Source organism: Seriola dumerili, unplaced genomic scaffold (genome assembly GCF_002260705.1).
Source record: "Seriola dumerili isolate Sdu_G_001 unplaced genomic scaffold, Sdu_1.0 BDQW01000044.1, whole genome shotgun sequence".
NCBI lineage: Eukaryota > Metazoa > Chordata > Actinopteri > Carangiformes > Carangidae > Seriola > Seriola dumerili.
In genome coordinates, this window is record NW_019174299.1 from 5,072,925 (window position 1) to 5,091,025 (window position 18,101).

The 18,101-nt window shown below is 41.2% G+C and overlaps 7 non-coding genes across 7 annotated transcripts; 5 read left to right on the top strand and 2 right to left on the bottom strand.

Moving 5' to 3' along the window:
* The first annotated feature begins 4,357 nt into the window (after positions 1 to 4,357).
* Positions 4,358 to 4,429, top strand: trnac-gca. Its single transcript has one exon. It is a non-coding gene; the product is annotated as a tRNA-Cys (tRNA).
* A 429-nt stretch (positions 4,430 to 4,858) lies between these two features.
* On the top strand, positions 4,859 to 4,930 carry trnac-gca. The gene has a single exon. It is a non-coding gene; the product is annotated as a tRNA-Cys (tRNA).
* Positions 4,931 to 6,398: 1,468 nt separating this feature from the next.
* trnac-gca lies at positions 6,399 to 6,470 on the top strand. The gene has a single exon. It is a non-coding gene; the product is annotated as a tRNA-Cys (tRNA).
* A 467-nt stretch (positions 6,471 to 6,937) lies between these two features.
* On the top strand, positions 6,938 to 7,009 carry trnac-gca. Its single transcript has one exon. It is a non-coding gene; the product is annotated as a tRNA-Cys (tRNA).
* Positions 7,010 to 7,514: 505 nt separating this feature from the next.
* Positions 7,515 to 7,586, bottom strand: trnac-gca. Its single transcript has one exon. It is a non-coding gene; the product is annotated as a tRNA-Cys (tRNA).
* A 1,127-nt stretch (positions 7,587 to 8,713) lies between these two features.
* Positions 8,714 to 8,785, top strand: trnac-gca. Its single transcript has one exon. It is a non-coding gene; the product is annotated as a tRNA-Cys (tRNA).
* A 622-nt stretch (positions 8,786 to 9,407) lies between these two features.
* On the bottom strand, positions 9,408 to 9,479 carry trnac-gca. The gene has a single exon. It is a non-coding gene; the product is annotated as a tRNA-Cys (tRNA).
* Between the last annotated feature and the right edge of the window lie 8,622 nt (positions 9,480 to 18,101).

Genomic DNA, 18,101 nt, shown 5'->3' on the forward strand with positions numbered 1-18,101 from the left:
GTAGATTTGGGGCCCTGAGAGAAGTCCAATAAGCTGCCAACACCGACAAAACTACCAAGACTAGTTTGAGCAGAGAGTTGTTAGAAAAGTCATGAGAGGACACTTTGAACTCTGAGATAAAAGTTGGAAAATATCCACATAATCAGCTAACCCTGGCCAGTCTAGCACTAAATGTTTTATGTCAACCATATACTGTAGTTTCTGCTTGCAGAAATGTGGGGGCATGGTTATTATCCTCCCCATCATTTTCAGCCCGCATGCCCTCCGCACTCCATCACTCCGCTGCCTCCCTCATGCCCTCTCATGGAGCCGTAATCACACGACGCCACGAACAATAAAAGATGTTCGTTTGATATTGTCCAAATCCACTCACCAGCGGTGGTTGCTCAAATTAGGACTGCACGCTATCTCAGTCTCTTTCCTTATCTCTCTCTCTGGAGCGGACCAGTTGCTATCACCAAATTTCACAGATCATGTGCTGAGTATAAATCCTCTTTAAATTCATATCGTGTCGCTCAAAGTCAAAGTCACAGTCACAGTTTCTGTTAAATGTTTTTCTTAAATGCACAGCTATTTTTTTTTCGTCTAAGTAGAATGTATTTTTTCATCTTAGTAAAAACCTTGAATAATTTGACATCTTCATCTCCTTTTGATGAGAGTCCTCATGCTGATGTTGACAACAGTGAAGATAATGATTATTTAAAACCATCGCAGAAGAAAAAACACACACACACTCACACACACACACACACACACACACACACACACACACACACACACACACACACACAGCTGTAATATGAGCACTAAGGAGGAAGGATGGCAGTTATTCTCAGTCAATCAGACCAGGGGCCTGTTCCTCTGTGACAGTTTGACGGCAGATTAAAAAATCCCCAAATTATGGCCAAACTCTAACTTGTGAGAAACACACACTAAATCACTTTGAAGTAACTTTTTTAAAATCTGTGTGTGTGTGTTTGTTTGAGCCATAGTCAAGGCCATCTCTGCAGACTCAGCCACCACAGGGGCAGTGTTGATTTACTACTTTTAGTTTCTGCTGACATCAAGAGAAACAACCTACTGTCACTACCTGTTGTAGACATAATGGGGTGTAGCTCAGTGGCAGAGCGTTTGACTGCAGCTCAAGAGGTCCCCAGTTCAGGTCTGCGCGCTTCCTTTGGACAAGTCCTTGAAATAGAAACCAGCTCTCTACATATGGATTCTAAGCAGGGTTTGACTTTGTGTGTGTTCACTCTGGAAAAGTCATGAAAAGAAAACTAATTTGAACCAGACATTATGCATACTAAATGCAATCGATTTTTAAGTGTGCTGTTAATGGATACTATTAACCACAATGCAATTCACAAAGCAAATTGAGAGGATAGGAAATAAAAAGAAATTGGTGGTGGGGAAAAAGCTTCATAAAGATCTTGGAAAACCGAATGAATGAATATTTGATCTTAATTATTTTTTATATCATTTTGCTTTCTGTTGCACATGTAGTCCAGCTTCCTCTTAGTATAAAGCAGTTCAGTAAGCTGACTTCTTTGAATGTCAACAACTAAAATAGTACAATATGACAATATGTATGTAGTATATACTGTATGGAATTAGTATGTATCTTAGATTTGGTCTATTTATGTCTATTACAAGAGAATGACGACCAAGCAAAATCTGCAGTTCAGCAGTGCTATTGTTCAGCAGTGTCAGTATCATGCAATCATAGATTGATTACTGAATGGGCACACTGGGCAGGGGCCCAAAGGGTCAGGAGCCCCCTGGCTCAGAACATCTGAATGAGTATGAAGATTTCTTGTTGGAAAGTCAATCGCATGATCACAAAGACGCAAAACGACCACAGATGACATCACTGAGTCATTTTGTGTGTCTGAGAGGATGAACGTGTTGTTTTCAGTCTGGGTGTCTTTCTCCTATGCAGGAGGGGTGGGGGCCCCATTACATGTCTGCGCCCAGCGGTCCATTGTCTCATAATCCGTCCATGCATACGATATAGCATAAACTTGAGTGTTTCACTTCTTACCTTTTATGATTAGCTTTTAAGACCACTACTTTATGTGACCAGTATTTCTGTAGCTCCTCTTGCTGTCATAACTAACTCTTCAGAGAGCAGTGCAGAGAGCGGTGTCAACTTATAATCATGATCCTTTCTCTCTTCAGTCTGGCATTAGAACAATTCATATCAGCTGTCTGTAAACTGTGGATGGTGTACACACGGGATGATCTGCTGGCTTCCTTATAGACATGACAGGCTTGACAGAGACCAGAGGTAATAATGCAGCACCAGTCCGTTGAGTCTGACTGGCAGTATAATCTGAACTGTGCATCTTTCATCAAGCACATCTAAGACTGATTCGGATCTAATTCATTACCGGAAAGAAATGACGAAGTATGAAAGACAAACTATAGCATGGTGGCCACTGAAATGTTTCCGGATTATAGGAATAAATAGGCAAAGTGGAGTGGTATTTATTTGGATACAGATCAAGGGCTGTATCATGTGATTTTGGCACAGAACTAACTGTTACCTATTATCAGTCTATCATCCACCCCGGGGATAATATCCTATGAACAAAACACCTTCTCTGGCTACAACTTTTTCAGCCTTTAATGTGCAAATCTGGGCCTCAGTCCATGTTGCACGTCATTATAGACACCAGGACTGTATAAAACAGTATTAAAGAGATACATAATGTGCATTAAAATGTGTGTCATTATATAGATTACATACAGAATGCATATAAATATATACAAATATAGTGACGCATTGCATGGGGGTTTGATGCCTTGTGGACTGTGTCATATCATGCTACAAAGAAACCTTATATTTCCCATACTGCTCCACAGCAACAGCTTCACTGATGGCATACAAACCAACTTATCAAAACTGTAAATCTTCTGTGTACAAAAATTTATATTCTGAGTACATTTAAGCAGCCCTCAAAAACCTTGTATGTATCAGCATGTCATAAATTAGACTGCTCATAGATGGATTGAGGAGACTGGGGTTGCTTAACTCCCATAATCCTTCAGCCTGCCTGCATAAGCCAAGCTAATTTGGCTCATTTGGGCAGTTTATCATCCATGTAAACATCAAAGCAGTTTAAGAAGAGGCCTGAGTGACAGATTTGTCAGTTGTATTCTTGTCATTTCTTTCACAATATGGTTCCACTCAGGCCATTTACAGAAATCTCTGTATTTCAGAGCTGCAGACTGACGAGTGGCTATTGATGTGCATTAAGCCTGAGTCGACTCTGTCATCAGAAAAACTGGGACTTAAAGTAAAACTTCCTGGGAAAAAGCAAGATGACAACATGGTGTATATTCTGGTGGTCAGCTTGGGAAGTTTAATTTGAAGTTAAATTTGAATGTCAACTTCCTGTTGGTAAAGTTTCTGAGGAACTAACTAAACTCCAACCAATAAAACTACAATTTTTTTGAAAATCAAGTTAACTTAACTTACTCAGTGTTATATTCCTCCTCCACATCCTGTTTCAGTGTCGTGAGACTGGGAACACCATTTAACGAGGCCTTTAAGTCACATCTCCTACCAGTAACCGAACCTCTTAAGTCTGTCTGCATACTTCACACACAGAGTCACAGACGAGAGGAGGAGCTGTTACTGTAAACTGCGTGTGTGGTGTAAATCAAAAGTGACAACCAATTCAAATAATAAGGTTCAAGATTCAATAAAAGAATAATTATTAGGGATGTTTGTGTTGTTTATGAAGACAGAAACGGGCCCCCAGAGCAAAACAGACAGGGAGCAAGAAGAAGAAGAAGAAGAAGAAGCCTCCACTCGAAAATAGGAGCCAAAATGTTTAAATGCTATTCAGCCTAATTATATCCAATTCATTGCCTGACCACTTGACAGCAGGTCGGGAGGTTCCCTCTTCAACTCTGGCTGCCTCCACTGTCTTGCATGTTTACACAGCGACAGAGTGAATGTTTTTGTTACAGTGAATCCAAACCTAAAGTGTGAGCAGACAGCAGCCTTGGTGGGAAAATAACTGCAGGTCAATCGGGTCATTCACTGACCGGCACTTAACATTGTTGAAAGTTGAAGTGATTGTAATGTTCCTTCATCTCCAGTCAGTCTATAGCTGCTTTTGTAGTTACTTGTCAGTTACACTGTGCTATTTCATGTGGATCAATTTGTGCTCAGTAGGACAATTTAAGCTTGTGATGGGTGGCTCGTTTGTTTATTAGTGTGCAACACTACATTTAGTGTGCTTGGTTTTTTGGGATGCTTTCTTTAGCCGCTGTATATACAGTATATATCTAACCCTATACCATAGGTCAAGATCTACATATGCATATGTACATAGGGATGAGTGAAGGGGGTATAGCTCAGTGGTAGAGCATTTGACTGCAGATCAAGAGGTCCCCAGTTCAACTCTGGGTGCCCCCTAGGGAAACATTATGGTATGGTGAAGGTTGTGTGTGCTACATAAAAGCAGTGATGTTAATGCTAACGCTCCTTAAACGCCATCTGGAACTCAAATAATCTAACAATGATGCTCTCTAAATCATGCTACTATAATAGTGTGCATAACAATTTATCACTTAGCACAGAAGACAGGCTCAGTGATCATATGATATTATGGAGAAGTGGATCAAATTCATTCAAAAAATGGTAGAATATCATTATCTTGGTAAGATTGTGATCTTCCTTTAAGGGTCATTAAAGTCTACAGTAATGGAATCATTATACTAACAGAGTCAAGATACACAAACCAAGACATGAAAAAATGTTGAATACTTTGGAGAGAGCAGGAAGGAATTATAGTTTGTCATATTTGTCTCAGTACTTTTGTTCAGACTATGTAAGCAATAACGAGGGGGTATAGCTCAGCGGTAGAGCATTTGACTGCAGATCAAGAGGTCCCCAGTTCAACTCTGGGTGCCCCCTATGAACACATATGTCTGTGCTTTTTTGAAAATGGTCTGGAAGAGCAACAATGGATGTAATCGTTGTCTACTTTCCGTGCAGTGTTTTTCCATAGAGCCAGAATAAATGCATAAACACAAGAAAAGAAATACTTTATAGAGAGCTCTTTTTTCTGTGTCCGCCTGGGACGGAAGACCTGTAGATTTTCATAACTGACTATTGTACAGTTTGACACCTGTGGCTGAGATGTTACAGCATGGTCTGTGTTGTATGCCAGTGGTTCTCAATCTCAGTGTCAGGACTCAGATTCCTGCTAGTTTCATTCCAGCCTCAGCATGAGGGATGATAGAAAAACATCATCAGCGCTCTTAGACTGACAGAAACACGGCTGAATATACTTTGTGTCGATGGATGGTCATATAACATTTGTGGACACCCACAGTTGAACTGAGGACCTCTTCATCTGCAGTCACATGCTCTACCACTGAGGTATATCCCCTCTACCTTTGGACATTGTGCAGATCACTTTGTTCTGTTTTGTCCATGCAATGACCTATGGGTATGCATGCAGTATGCATGCGTAGATCTTGGCTAAGACAGAGTGATGTAGTGGGGCAGGGAGGCAAAACAATTATGCATTTTATGGCTAAAGCATGAAAGTTTCAGCATATAATCCACACACCCCAAGGTTTTATTTAAGATTTCATTTTTCCAGTTTTTGCCCCATTTCTCCATTATAATGATGTATATCTTTGCCAAGGTTGCATAAAGATACATATTTGCTGTTGAGGCCATGCATCATTATTTTGCTTAGAGCACCAATTTTGCAGGGTGACTGCAAACTCCACCAACTCCAGGTGTTATAGCTATAGCTTGTTAAAAAACACTGGCAACCTCTGCTGTGTGTTCTATGGAATCACATGACTAGCTAGCAAATTAGCGACCTAGTCAGCGACCTTCTAATCAGAAGCTAGCACGCTAGTCATGTCTGGACCACACTCATTACTCCAGGGGGCTCTGTCCTGTCCTAGAGCTCACATTTGAAATGCCTCCACATCTGAAAATTAACTTCATGGTCTATAGAAAACACTGCAGAAAGTTTCATACTTCATAAAATGCACAATACCATCCATATACAAGCCTGTGTATATGTCATAGTATAGTAAGTCACAATAACAACATGGTATAGTAAGTAATAAAAACATAATGGTATAGTAAGTCATAAAAATGTCATAGTATAGTAAGTCTTATCTGATGGATAGATGGATGTCGCATTTCTTATTACATGTCAATTGTATTCTGTGTTATTTCATGCTGGCACACTAATTTGAGCTCAGTAGGACAATTTAAGCTTGGGATGGTTGGCTGGTTTGCTTGTTCATTAGTGTGCAACAATATACTTAGTATGCTTTGTTTATGATAGACTATCTTTAGCCCCTATATATATCACCCTATACGTTGGGCCAAGATCTACATAGGGCTGTGTGGAGGGGGTATAGCTCAGTGGTAGAGCATTTAACTGCAGATCAAGAGGTCCCCAGTTCAAATCTGCGTGCCCCCTATGGGAAATATCATGTTGTGGACAAAGGAATCTAAAAGCTATGTGTCTGCAGCTCAGTGATTACATGACAACAAGGAGAAGTGGCTCAAATTAAGGAAAAGGTTTTAGAATATCATTATCCTAGTAAGTTAAAGAGATTGTAATCTTCCTTTAAGGCTCATTAAAGCCTACAGTATGCTCACACTTATAGTCACATCATTTCATGCTTAATTGAAAAAGCCCTTAATAATAGGTTACCAATACAATACATTTGGAAGAAATTGGTAGACCCTAAATAGATAGTAACCAATGTAGGTAAAGTTTTCAGACGACACAGAATCATCATACTGACAGAGTCAAGATTAACAGAGACATGAAAACACAGTATTAAATACTTTAGAGAGAGCAGGGGGGGATTATAATTTGTCATGGTGGGATAGGCACTTTTTGTTTTAGAGAAAATCAAACAACAAGACAGGGGGAAACAAGGGGGTATAGCTCGGTGGCAGAGCATTTGACTGCAGATCAGGAGGTCCCCAGTTCAACTCTGGGTGCCCCCTGTGACCACTTACATCAGCCCCGCTTGTCACAGTGGTTTGGAAGAGAGAGAATAAATATGGCAGTTTTTGTTGGGATACAGATCCAGAATAACTGCATGAACACAAGACAAGTGTCTACACTTCTGAGCAAAGCAAAGTTTAGCTTTGAGTGAATAGTTTTACGCTGTTATGGTTCATTATGCACTCTTCTTCATTTGTTTAAATGGAGGAGTATGTGCAAAATCTGTTACCTCAGCACAAAACCACTTCAGTGAATCAATAATGGTACAAAGCGCTCACCGCAGGTTAAACAGGGTGTCATTTAATTTAGTGCTCATCTAAATGTTCTTGATGTAAACTTTTACAGGTATTGATCCGAGTAACTGCAGCCGCTGATTAACTCTTCAGCCGGAGAAGAACTTATTAGGACTGTTACCTGCAGTGTTGTGTTTCACTAGTGCACAGTTTGACACCTGTGATGTTACAGCATGTTCTGTGTTCACTTATAGAGGTATAAGGACATCACAGGGGGCACCCAGAGTTGAACTGGGGACCTCTTGGTCTGCAGTCAAACACTCTACCACTGAGCTATACTCCCACTACCTTTGGACAGTTGTTGAGATCTTTTTGTTCTATTTCTGTCAATGCTCTTGTGCTGCCTAAACCTTTGGCCAAAATGCTATGATCTGTATGTACATTCACATATCTGTAGGGAGTATAGCTCAGTGGCAGAGCATTTTACTGCAGATCAAGAGGTCCCTAGTTCAACTCTGGCCCTGGTCTCCGATCCTGTTCTTGTTCATGGACAGGATCTCAAGGCGCAGGCGGGGATTGTCAGTTTGGGAACCTCAGAATTGCTCCTCTGCTCTCTGTAGATGGTGCGGTTTTGTTGGCTTCATCAGACCGTGACGAGTGACGGTAAAATGGAGTGCAAGATGGACAGGCAGCTTGGTGCGAGGTCAGCAATAATGCAGTTGTTATACTGGACTGTTTTGGTGAAGAGGGAGCAGAGCTGAAAGGCAAAGCTCTTGATTTACTAGTCGATCTGCGTTCCAACCCACACAATGGTCATGAGATCTAGTTAGTGACCAAAAGAATTAAATCGCGCCGAAATTAGTTTCCTCTGTAGGGTGTTTGGGCTCAGCCTCACAGATTAGGAGGATCACAGAGTAGAACTGTTGCTCCTTCACGTCACGGTTTTTTGGGCATGTCTAACTAGGAGAAGACCCCGGGGTAGACCCAGAACTTGCTGGAGGGATTACATATCCCATCTGGCCTGGGAGCGCCTCGGGATCCCCCAGGAGGAGCTGGAAAATGTTGCCGGGGAGAGGGATGGCTGGAACCTCCTGCTTAGCCCGTTACCACCACGACCCAACCCCGGATAAGCAGAGGAAAATGGATGGATGGTAAATTAGAGAGATTGTAATCTTCCTTTAAGGCTCATTGAGATCTGCAGTACAGTCACCCTTATAGTCTTTTATCATTTCATGCTGAAAAAGCCCTTAATTATAGACAACCATTTGTTATAATAAGTGTGGAAGAAAGACCTGAAGTGGATAACGTCCACTATAGGTGAAGTCATCTGACAACACAGAATCATCAAAGTCAAGATACACAGACCAGGGAAATGCATTATTAAATAGCAGGTAGGAATTATAGTTTGTCATGGTGGGCAAGGTGCTTTTTTTTAAGAGAAAATCAAACAATGACACATCAACTGAACAAGGGGGTATAGCTCAGCGGTAGAGCATTTGACTGCAGATCAAGAGGTCCCCAGTTCAACTCTGGGTGCCCCCTATGAACACATATGTCTGTGCTTTTCTGAAAATGGTTTGGAAGAGCAACAATGGATGTAATCGTCATCTACTTTCCGTGCAGTGTTTTTCCATAGAGCCAGAATAAATGCATAAACACAAGAAAAGAAATACTTTATAGAGAGCTCTTTTTTCTGTGTCCGCCTGGGACGGAAGACCTGTAGATTTTCATAACTGACTATTGTACAGTTTGACACCTGTGGCTGAGATGTTACAGCATGGTCTGTGTTGTATGCCAGTGGTTCTCAATCTCAGTGTCAGGACTCAGATTCCTGCTAGTTTCATTCCAGCCTCAGCATGAGGGATGATAGAAAAACATCATCAGTGCTCTTAGACCGACAGAAGCAGCATAATGGTTCAGTACACTTTGTGTGTAGAGCATTTAACTGCAGTGTTGTGCGTGGTGTCCGGCTGGAACAGAAAACCTGTAGATGTTCAGAACTCATAAGTGCACAGTTTGACACTTGTGGCTGAGATGTTACAGTAGAGGACTCAGATTCCTGCTAGTTTCATTCAGGGAATTCCAGCCTGTGTATTAGACTGAGATAAGAGGGATAATGACTGAACACACTCTGTGCTGAATCATGGACATACAAAGTTTGCACAGGGGGCACCCAGAGTTGAACTGGGGACCTCTCGATCTGCAGTCAAATGCTCTACCACTGAGCTATACCCCCTTGATGTTGCACTTTTGTGCAGATTTCTTTCTTCTGTTTTGTCCATGCACTGACCCTTAAACACGGGTGATGTATGGATGGATAGATAGGTGGATAATGGGGCTATAGATAGCATATCATAAACAATGCATTCTATAAATAGTGTTGCACACTAATGAACAAACAAACAATGATCTCGTGCAGTTTACAGAAATCCTGCTCCTGAGAATCTACTGATGTAACACCGCAGGGAAACAGGTAACAGTTTAGTCTTATCTGTTTACTCATGCCTTTGGTAAATAAATTAATACATTTTTTGTCCATGGTATTTTGACCAAGATCACATTGATAACATGAACTCTGGTGTAGGTATTTTCTAAAAATGCATTATATTCATCAGTTTACGTTCTTACTTTTTGCACTCCTGTCTTGATAAATATTAGATTTGATTTAGTCTCTAATAGCGAGACGTCAAAACATTAAACCTTTGTTGATTTTTGTCTGGACCAAATGAATTAACGCAAGGTGAACGGAGGCAACAGCTTCTACAAGCTATCGTATACAACATCCCACTGAGACGTTTAGAGGCTCACAAGTAAACAGACACATTTCAAACGGTTAAATATTTGCAATTCAGAGGGAGAGGTAAACCCCTCCTTGAACGATGTCTGTGTTGTTGTGGTGCTGAGCTGAGGCCCTGTGGGCGTGTGTCGGCGTGAGACAGAACTGAAATGATAGATGTGTGTTTCGGTAGGTGCAGGTCATCCGGCTGCAGATCAACAGGTCCCTCCATCAACTCTGAGTGGCCCCTGTGTTTACGGCTAAAATAGACAGTGCGCGTGTGACCTAGCTTTGGTCAAAGCCAACATGGCAGCAAACAACAAGAGGCTTACGGCTCTCTGGGGAGGTTAAGATCTATAATGCACATGCCCTACTCTGTAAGTCCTGATCCTGTTGTTGCACGACTCATTTGATCTCAGCTACACTTTGTTCGTAAATAACTATGTCTTTAGGTTTAATTTGCTGCCCAAAGAGATTATAAAAGCACTGCGTCTCACCACCTCACTGTAATCTTACAGCGACTGTTAGGCGCATGTGATTAAAGCTCAGTGGTTGTACACTTGGCTGCAGACAGAGTGGGCCACTTTTACACTCTCCGTTCCCCCTCTGTTGACAACACGCATTATATACAGAGCAATCGTAGCTGTGAATCCATATGTGGAATACTACCCACGTTTGTATTTATCTACTCTGAAATGTTTGACTTAAATCTGGAGCCGGTCTGTTCATTGGTGAATATACTGAACATGTTTTATTTACACTACCATAACTTTATTTATATGTTATGTAGAGACAAGCCGAGCAAAACCAGTTTGAAAGTTTGTGATTTACAGGAGTACACAGTTAAAAGTTGTTTAATGTTTAAGTTTAAATTAGTAAATAGACTGTATTATAGTTTTATTTCTCACATGTCTGTTGTATCTGTGTGTGTAAACAATATTTCTTACAACCTTGAACTGTTCAATAATAATAACATTTTGAGTGATTACCACTAAAGAGTTATACAATTTTATGAAGCTTTTCTTGTATTTTGCATTTCTGGCACCTTTATACTTAATATTATTATAATACTCTATAATGATTTAATGATAAGATCCCTTTGAACTTCCATTGCACAGTCTGCACTGCAGTGCAACAGCTCAGTGATCAGAGGATATAATGAAGAAAAACTCTTTGAAAGTCAGAAGGACAAGAGCCATAGCTACCTGTGGGAGTGTAAGTTGAATGTCATTTAGAAGTGTAACAAAGCAACCAAGCAAATGTGTAGCAGGACACATCTGTTGTTAAGTAGAGCTGTTACACTCTGCCTTGGACCAAAGGGGTGAAGGTGAGTGGCAGAGTTTAATTCATTTGCCTAACCTTTTCTTTTGAACCCCCTTTGCACCAGACTACAAATGTTCTTTGACTTGGTAAAGCTGTGGACTCACATTATTGAAAGATTCATGCATCTCCATCACATGGGACTTCAGCGAGACCGAGCCGCACTTCATCTCACGCTTTGCCATAAAAACTCATCAGCCTTAAGATTCTCATCTCTAATTAGCACGGAGGAGACGAGTTAACCTGAGGTCAACCGACACTTGGGCATCTCTGCGGGCATGTGTACGTTATCATACATAATCATCCATGCCGAGACAGACAGACAGACAGACAGACACACACACACACATTACACATGGGAGCGTACAGCTACCACCTCCTCAGGCCCCGGCTCACCTGTGAACTCAGAGACTCATTAGAGAAAGATGGAGGAAGGGGAGGATGAGGGAGGAAGGAGCTGAGGGAGGGAGGGCTGAAAGAGGAGGTGTCTGAGGGTCGGTGTGTGAATGAAGTCACGTGTTAGTGTGTGTGTCTGTGTGTGTTTGCGTGTGTGTGTGCATGATGTATTGACTGAATGAATGATATATAATGAATTAGACTTCAAATCTGTCCCAGTAACCAAGTTAAAGGGCAGTGGTAAAGCAAACTGCTCCAGGGGGAAAAAGCTGCTGTATGGTTGAGTCTGTGTGTATATATGTGTGTGTGTATATTTGAGTGTGTGTGTTGGTGCATGGGCCTGAGTGTGAGTCAGACTGAGAGTGACTCAGAATTAGATGTTTCTTGTTGTGTCTTCAGGCTGGGATGGAGCATATTCGACGTGTGGATGTGTGCGTGTGTGTGTCTGCATATGCATGTGCATGTGCAGAGCACCTTTGCCTTCGGTGACAGGTTTGGAGGGCAGAGGAAATGTGTGTGTGTGTGTGTGTGTGTGTTTTATGTTTGTGTAAACCTCTGAATGTGTGTATGTGTGCGTTGAAAACTACTGTACATGTGTGTTATTCTTATTCATATTATTCACATTCTGCAGGGAAGTGGCCAGTCCTTCATTACAGTGTGTGTTCACTTGTCTGACAGATCTGCTCCTGAGGCAACTGCTGCTGCTAAATATCACACACCTGGATGCACACCGTGTGCCGCTCCCTCTCATTCCGTGTCTTCTAAGACCCTATTACCATGCTAATAATATCCAACAAATCATACAGCACTTTCACCTTGATGAGTCGTCGTCAGAGGGGCCGTACAGCACATACGGGATTAGGGATGACTTAATTTACGGCAGCATATCTTTAATACCGCAGGAGCTGAAAAGCCGGGCAGAGGAAAGACGGATGAAGTAGAGGACGGCGTCTTTAAATAACATCCCAAAGATGTATAAATATGGCAGCTGGTTCCAAAATTATTGCCAACTATCTGTTTACGCTGTCAAATGGGGGATGGGTGTTGAAAGTGGATTTAATATGTGTGCACACATGGGAAGTGGTAGCATGTTGGTGCAGCTTTATGGCTTCATATGGAGCCATAAATACTAGTTATGTTGTAGACTTTATAAGTCGTGTTGTCTGTGACCAGTTGCAGCTCGTCCTCTGTGATGTCCTCCACAACATGTGGGGTTCCACGGCCTTATCATAAACAACCAAATAAGCAAAAAGCATTCAGTAATGTTTAGTATCTAATGATATTAACTCATGTCACACATATTTGTTACGTGTGAAAAATTATGTTATATGTGTAATTCAAAACCACTTTTGCATGTTGCGAAAAATACATGCACACATGTAATATGTTCTAAATCTACAGCTACATACTAATTCATTGCAGGTTTTAATTCATTATTTATCTAATCGTTTTGTACTTTAGACTTTTCTTTATTTCACAGTGATCCCTGTAAAAACTCTGGGCAAATACACTACAACAAAGAGGAAGTAAATCATTTAGTAAATAAATAAACAAATGAAACAAAAAAAATGAACGAACAAGCAGACATTTTCAGTAGTTACTTAAAAGTTGCCATAATTATTTGAACAAACTTAGCATGGTTGGTTAACTCTTTGATATTTTAAGTAGCAATTAATTTAACTGTGCTTAGATTATTTCCAACTCATCTCAGTCTCTCATCGTCGAAGTTTGTACAAAGGAATATAAATCATAGTATACATTATACTACTATATATTATTATATTATAGCTACTACTATAAATATATTTTCTTTTTCATATACTGTTTAGTAATGCATCATATTCTAAAATGTTCCTCTATGTTTTCTATAAAAAGTCTTAATCTGTAGCACTTCAAATCAAATATCATCAGCTAAATGAAGTGCAACTGAAGAATAAAGTATTTAGTCACTTATTAAAATAATAAGTAAAAGCATGAAAAAAATGTACGTGATAACAATCACCAATTACACACAACCCCGTCTATGCTCTTTTATAATGTCACATGAAACGTTCAGAAGAATCTTAATTGAAATTCTGGGTGCAAACATGCGTGCACATGCATTTTTTAAATGCTAATTCAGAGTTTCATAATTTTAGCTGTATGTTAAAAAAATGCAAATTACAGCAACCTTCAAAAGAGCTGAATTTTTTTGGGAGCTCTTTCATGTTTGGTTAATGTATCAGTTAGAAAATCTGACATTAAGCTAAGAGAGGTTGAGCTGCCTCTATTGGCCTGCTGCATTCACTGTCCTCGTCTATGTGTCAGTAAAGGGCTTCGGTAACCCACTTATGCAGCTGGATTTGCATTGAGTGAATTGAAGCGAAAGATTTAAATGGCATCAGTCTTGCTATTAAAGCAAAGCAAAACATCAGACAAACAGGGAGGAGCAGCCCTCTCCCTCTGTGTGTGTGTGTGTGTGTGTGTGTGTAGAGGGGCAGGGGGAGTGCTGTCCCCAGCCTCTGCTCAGTGTGTGCAGCAGCTGCAGCTTTCAGCCTCAGTCTACACTGTAGGGGCCATTCTGCTGTCTGAAAGACTGATAGATACAAAGAGCAGAATGGTGATGAGAGATGACTCAGAGGGTAGCGCTGATGGTGCGTTTTAAACTCACTCATTCCCCTCTGCATGTTGCAATTCAACGTTTGTACGAAGTGAAAACAAAAACCACGTTTCCAGGTCAAGGATTCGAAGCGGGCTCTAAAACAAGGGTCGCACCGTTAGGAGCTGTTTAAGGACGAGGCGTAACGCAGGCATCAAAGCGTGTGTCGGTTTCACAACCGGCCTCAGGGCGGGAAAATCTTGACTGAATTTGGAGATAGTAGTCCAGCCCCCTCCCTCCTTCCCTGATATGAGGTCTTATCCTTTGTCATCCTCTCTCCGCCCCACAGAGCATAAAAAAAAAAGAGCTCGAAAAAACACCATGGATACAGATGCTGACCTGTGCCTGATGCACACATATGTTACAGAGGAAAACCCTGCAAGCGAAGCAATCAATTCTCACACTCTATAGAAACAAACAGTCATGCATATACACATAAACACGCAGAGGAACACACTAAACACGCATGGCGCCCACAGTCTAATGAGACAAAATCAGAGAGAGTGCATGAATGGAGTGCCCTGATTCAGCCCATGGCACCGAGCTCTGAGCAGAGACAAAGCTCTCATGCAACATCCCAGTTCACAGTCTGGCACTGAGGGCAGAAAATGGAGCTGCTCACAAGCCAGCTCACAGTGTAGAGGTATTATAATATCTGAAAGGGTTGTTGTTGGGGGGGGGGGGTAGGGAAGTGGGCTCGGCTCACTAGTATCCCCCGGTCCCTCACCATCCCCCACCTTCCTCCCCTGTGGGCCCTTGCTTTACCCCGCCCCCACAAATCCCAACACACACCCTCACCCTTCCGCTAACCTCACTGCCTCTGCTCTCACTACTGTTCTCCACTTGCCCTCCGCCCCTCTCCAAAACCTCCCCCTCCTCCTCATCATCATCATCCATCACGGACCGTAAGGACAGACACTCGCTCTTTACACATCACATACACCACATGCCTCTGGATGTGAATAATGGTTCATTCCATGTAGAGTTGGAGGTCATGTATATACAGTACGATGCCTGTGGGCCAGAAACCAGCTACTCTTCACAACCAAACCATCACTGCTGGTGAGAAAAGCTGGTTTTTGAAAGATGTTGGGGTTCAGATTTGACCTTGATTACAACATATAATATGGGGCTGCAGCTAATGAGTATTTCCATTATGGTTTAATGTGTCAGTTATTTTATTGATGAATTATTTGGTTAATAAAATGTCAGAAAATAGTGAAAAATTATCCATCAGAGTTTCCTAAAGTGACATCTTCAGATCGCCTGTTTGAACCTCAAACACATTCAGTACATAGTCAAATAAGACATAGAAAACCAGCTGGAAACACTGAATGTTTGGCATTTTTGCCTGAAAAAATGATATAAACTATTAACTGATTATCAAAATAGTTGCAGTGTAATTTTCTGTTGCTTGACTAGTCAATCAGTCAATTTTATAAAACCTCAGAAAGGTACAGAGCATTGTCTTGCACCTGCCTACTCAGGGTTTAGATGGTAAGTAATGCTCCATTAATGGATAATAGAAAATTATTGCTTGTAATAATGAGAACAGCGTTTGGATTTCTGTGTTGTACGAGCTCTGTGTAAGGCCCCTCCAAAAAACAGTTCAACCACTTTCTGAGATATTTAAAGAGAAACGCATTTAACAGCAGCTCAAGAGCTTCCTGGTTCGACTCCAGACGCCCCCTGAGACTGTAACACATAAAGACAAGCATCACTTCTACCTCGTCCTGCACCGCAGTCAGGAGGCTGCAGCTTTGCACTGGGACTGGTGTTTATGTGCACACAGCTCTGTTTGGAGTGTCCATGGCAGCAGCCATTGAGAAGCAAACAGAGAAGAGACGATCGCTGCCAAACAAAGACTCGGGTGTAACAGACGACTCAGAGTGATCCACTCAAAACAAAACTGTAATTTAGGACCAATGTGGGAGAAGTTTGAGAGTGTGGAGGCGTGTGTGTGTGTGTGTGTGTGTGTGTGTGTATGTGTGTGTGTATGTGTGTGTATTTTTCTATACCACACTGTTACTGTTATGCTGTATCTCAATTCAATACTTGTGTTAGTACACTGATATGTAGTACACAGTATACAGTATACTGTATATGTATAAACACTGCCGTTGTGCACTAATCAGAAATGATGGTGGCAACAAGTGACCGCAATTGTTGCCTGCCAAAATTTCCACTGGCTTGACTTAAAAAGTAACATTTTACCAAAGATACTCTTCAACAAAGATGACGCATTACAAGCAAAGCCAATGGTATGACGTGGTACACACTTCCTGTCTCCTAAGTGAACACTGCGAAACAATAGGAGCTAGCTCATTCAGGGCTATGCAACTGGTATGAAATGTGATAGTAGCTAATAAAAATATCAAACCTTATCCAGAATAACCTGTCTGCAGTTTTTTGGGAAAGAAAAGACAGATACGTTTTTCCTGTTATTACGGCCAATCGCTGAGCATCAAATCAATACAACAATACAAAACACAACAATACAACACTAGATACAGTACAAATTAGGGCCTGATTTTTCTGCTCGATTTTTCTGCTAGCTTATATCTGATCAACCCAGTCCAAGATCATATCAGTCTAACAATGCTCACTTTTTTCCCTCTAACAGTTAAATTTAGCATTTAAATAATAATAACAATAATAGTGTTATTAAGCTAAGAGGAGGGGAAGTGGCGAGACCCATGTGACACAGATACAGGAAATGATTTTAAGTTGCGTCGTCTCCTTTCTCAACTGTCTCTGATTTTACTTCCCTGTGTGTGCAGCCTGTTTCATACGACATGGAAATTAGGCCACCATTAGCGTTGATGACGTGTCCTCCGTCATCTGCCGCCATTTTCACAAGTTTAGAAAAACATTTGTGGTTCCTCACCCTCTGCTATGCAGCCGAGATGGCGACCGTTTAGGGTGAGAAGTGTCCATCGTTTTACACTCTTGACTGTTTTGAGTGCCCCATCCAGGTACTTAAAGTGCACTGCGTGTTGCTGTACTTGTCAGTGAAATTGAAACACAGCTTTACTTTATCTCTTCTGGCTGCACATTTATGGCAAATGTAGTGGCGCCTCAAATTGAAATCATCTCTAGAAGTGATAGTTTCCTATTCCTCCTTCTCTCCCTCAGGACCAGAGATGTTTCAGCATCAAGGTCTATCCATAATGTTTTAGCAACAACTCACCAGTCATGATCAATCATCTATGAACCAACACAATAAGAAAAAAAGATGTTTTCCATTCTTGTGTTTGCTTCAAATGATATGAACAATGCAGATGTGGCAATCAAATTTTTACTACGAGCTCTTATTATGGAGGAGCACTCCAAAATGAAGGAAAGGGTTAACACAGCCTTCAGCTCTGCACAGAAAAATAAGATATAATTCATGTCTGTTTGGTCTTTTTGGCTTCAGGGTTTCTAGAGCAAACCATGCTTTTCTAATGAGAGTTAAATGATGCTGTTTAATTTCATTTTAGCTCTCACAAGTATATGTGCTGGGTTAAAAATCACATCTCTTCAGTGTTTGTGTAGACGTAGCCCAGCGCACACATATCATCTTGTTCTTATCCACACAGCACTTCAGGTGCTCTCAGTGAAACGCAGCACTGACATGAAATAAGCTGGTAACAAGCAGGGAAAGGCAGGAATGACCCTCTAACAGGGTAGAAAGATTTACAGACTTCAGCACAAGGGTCAATTACCTTACACACACACACACACAC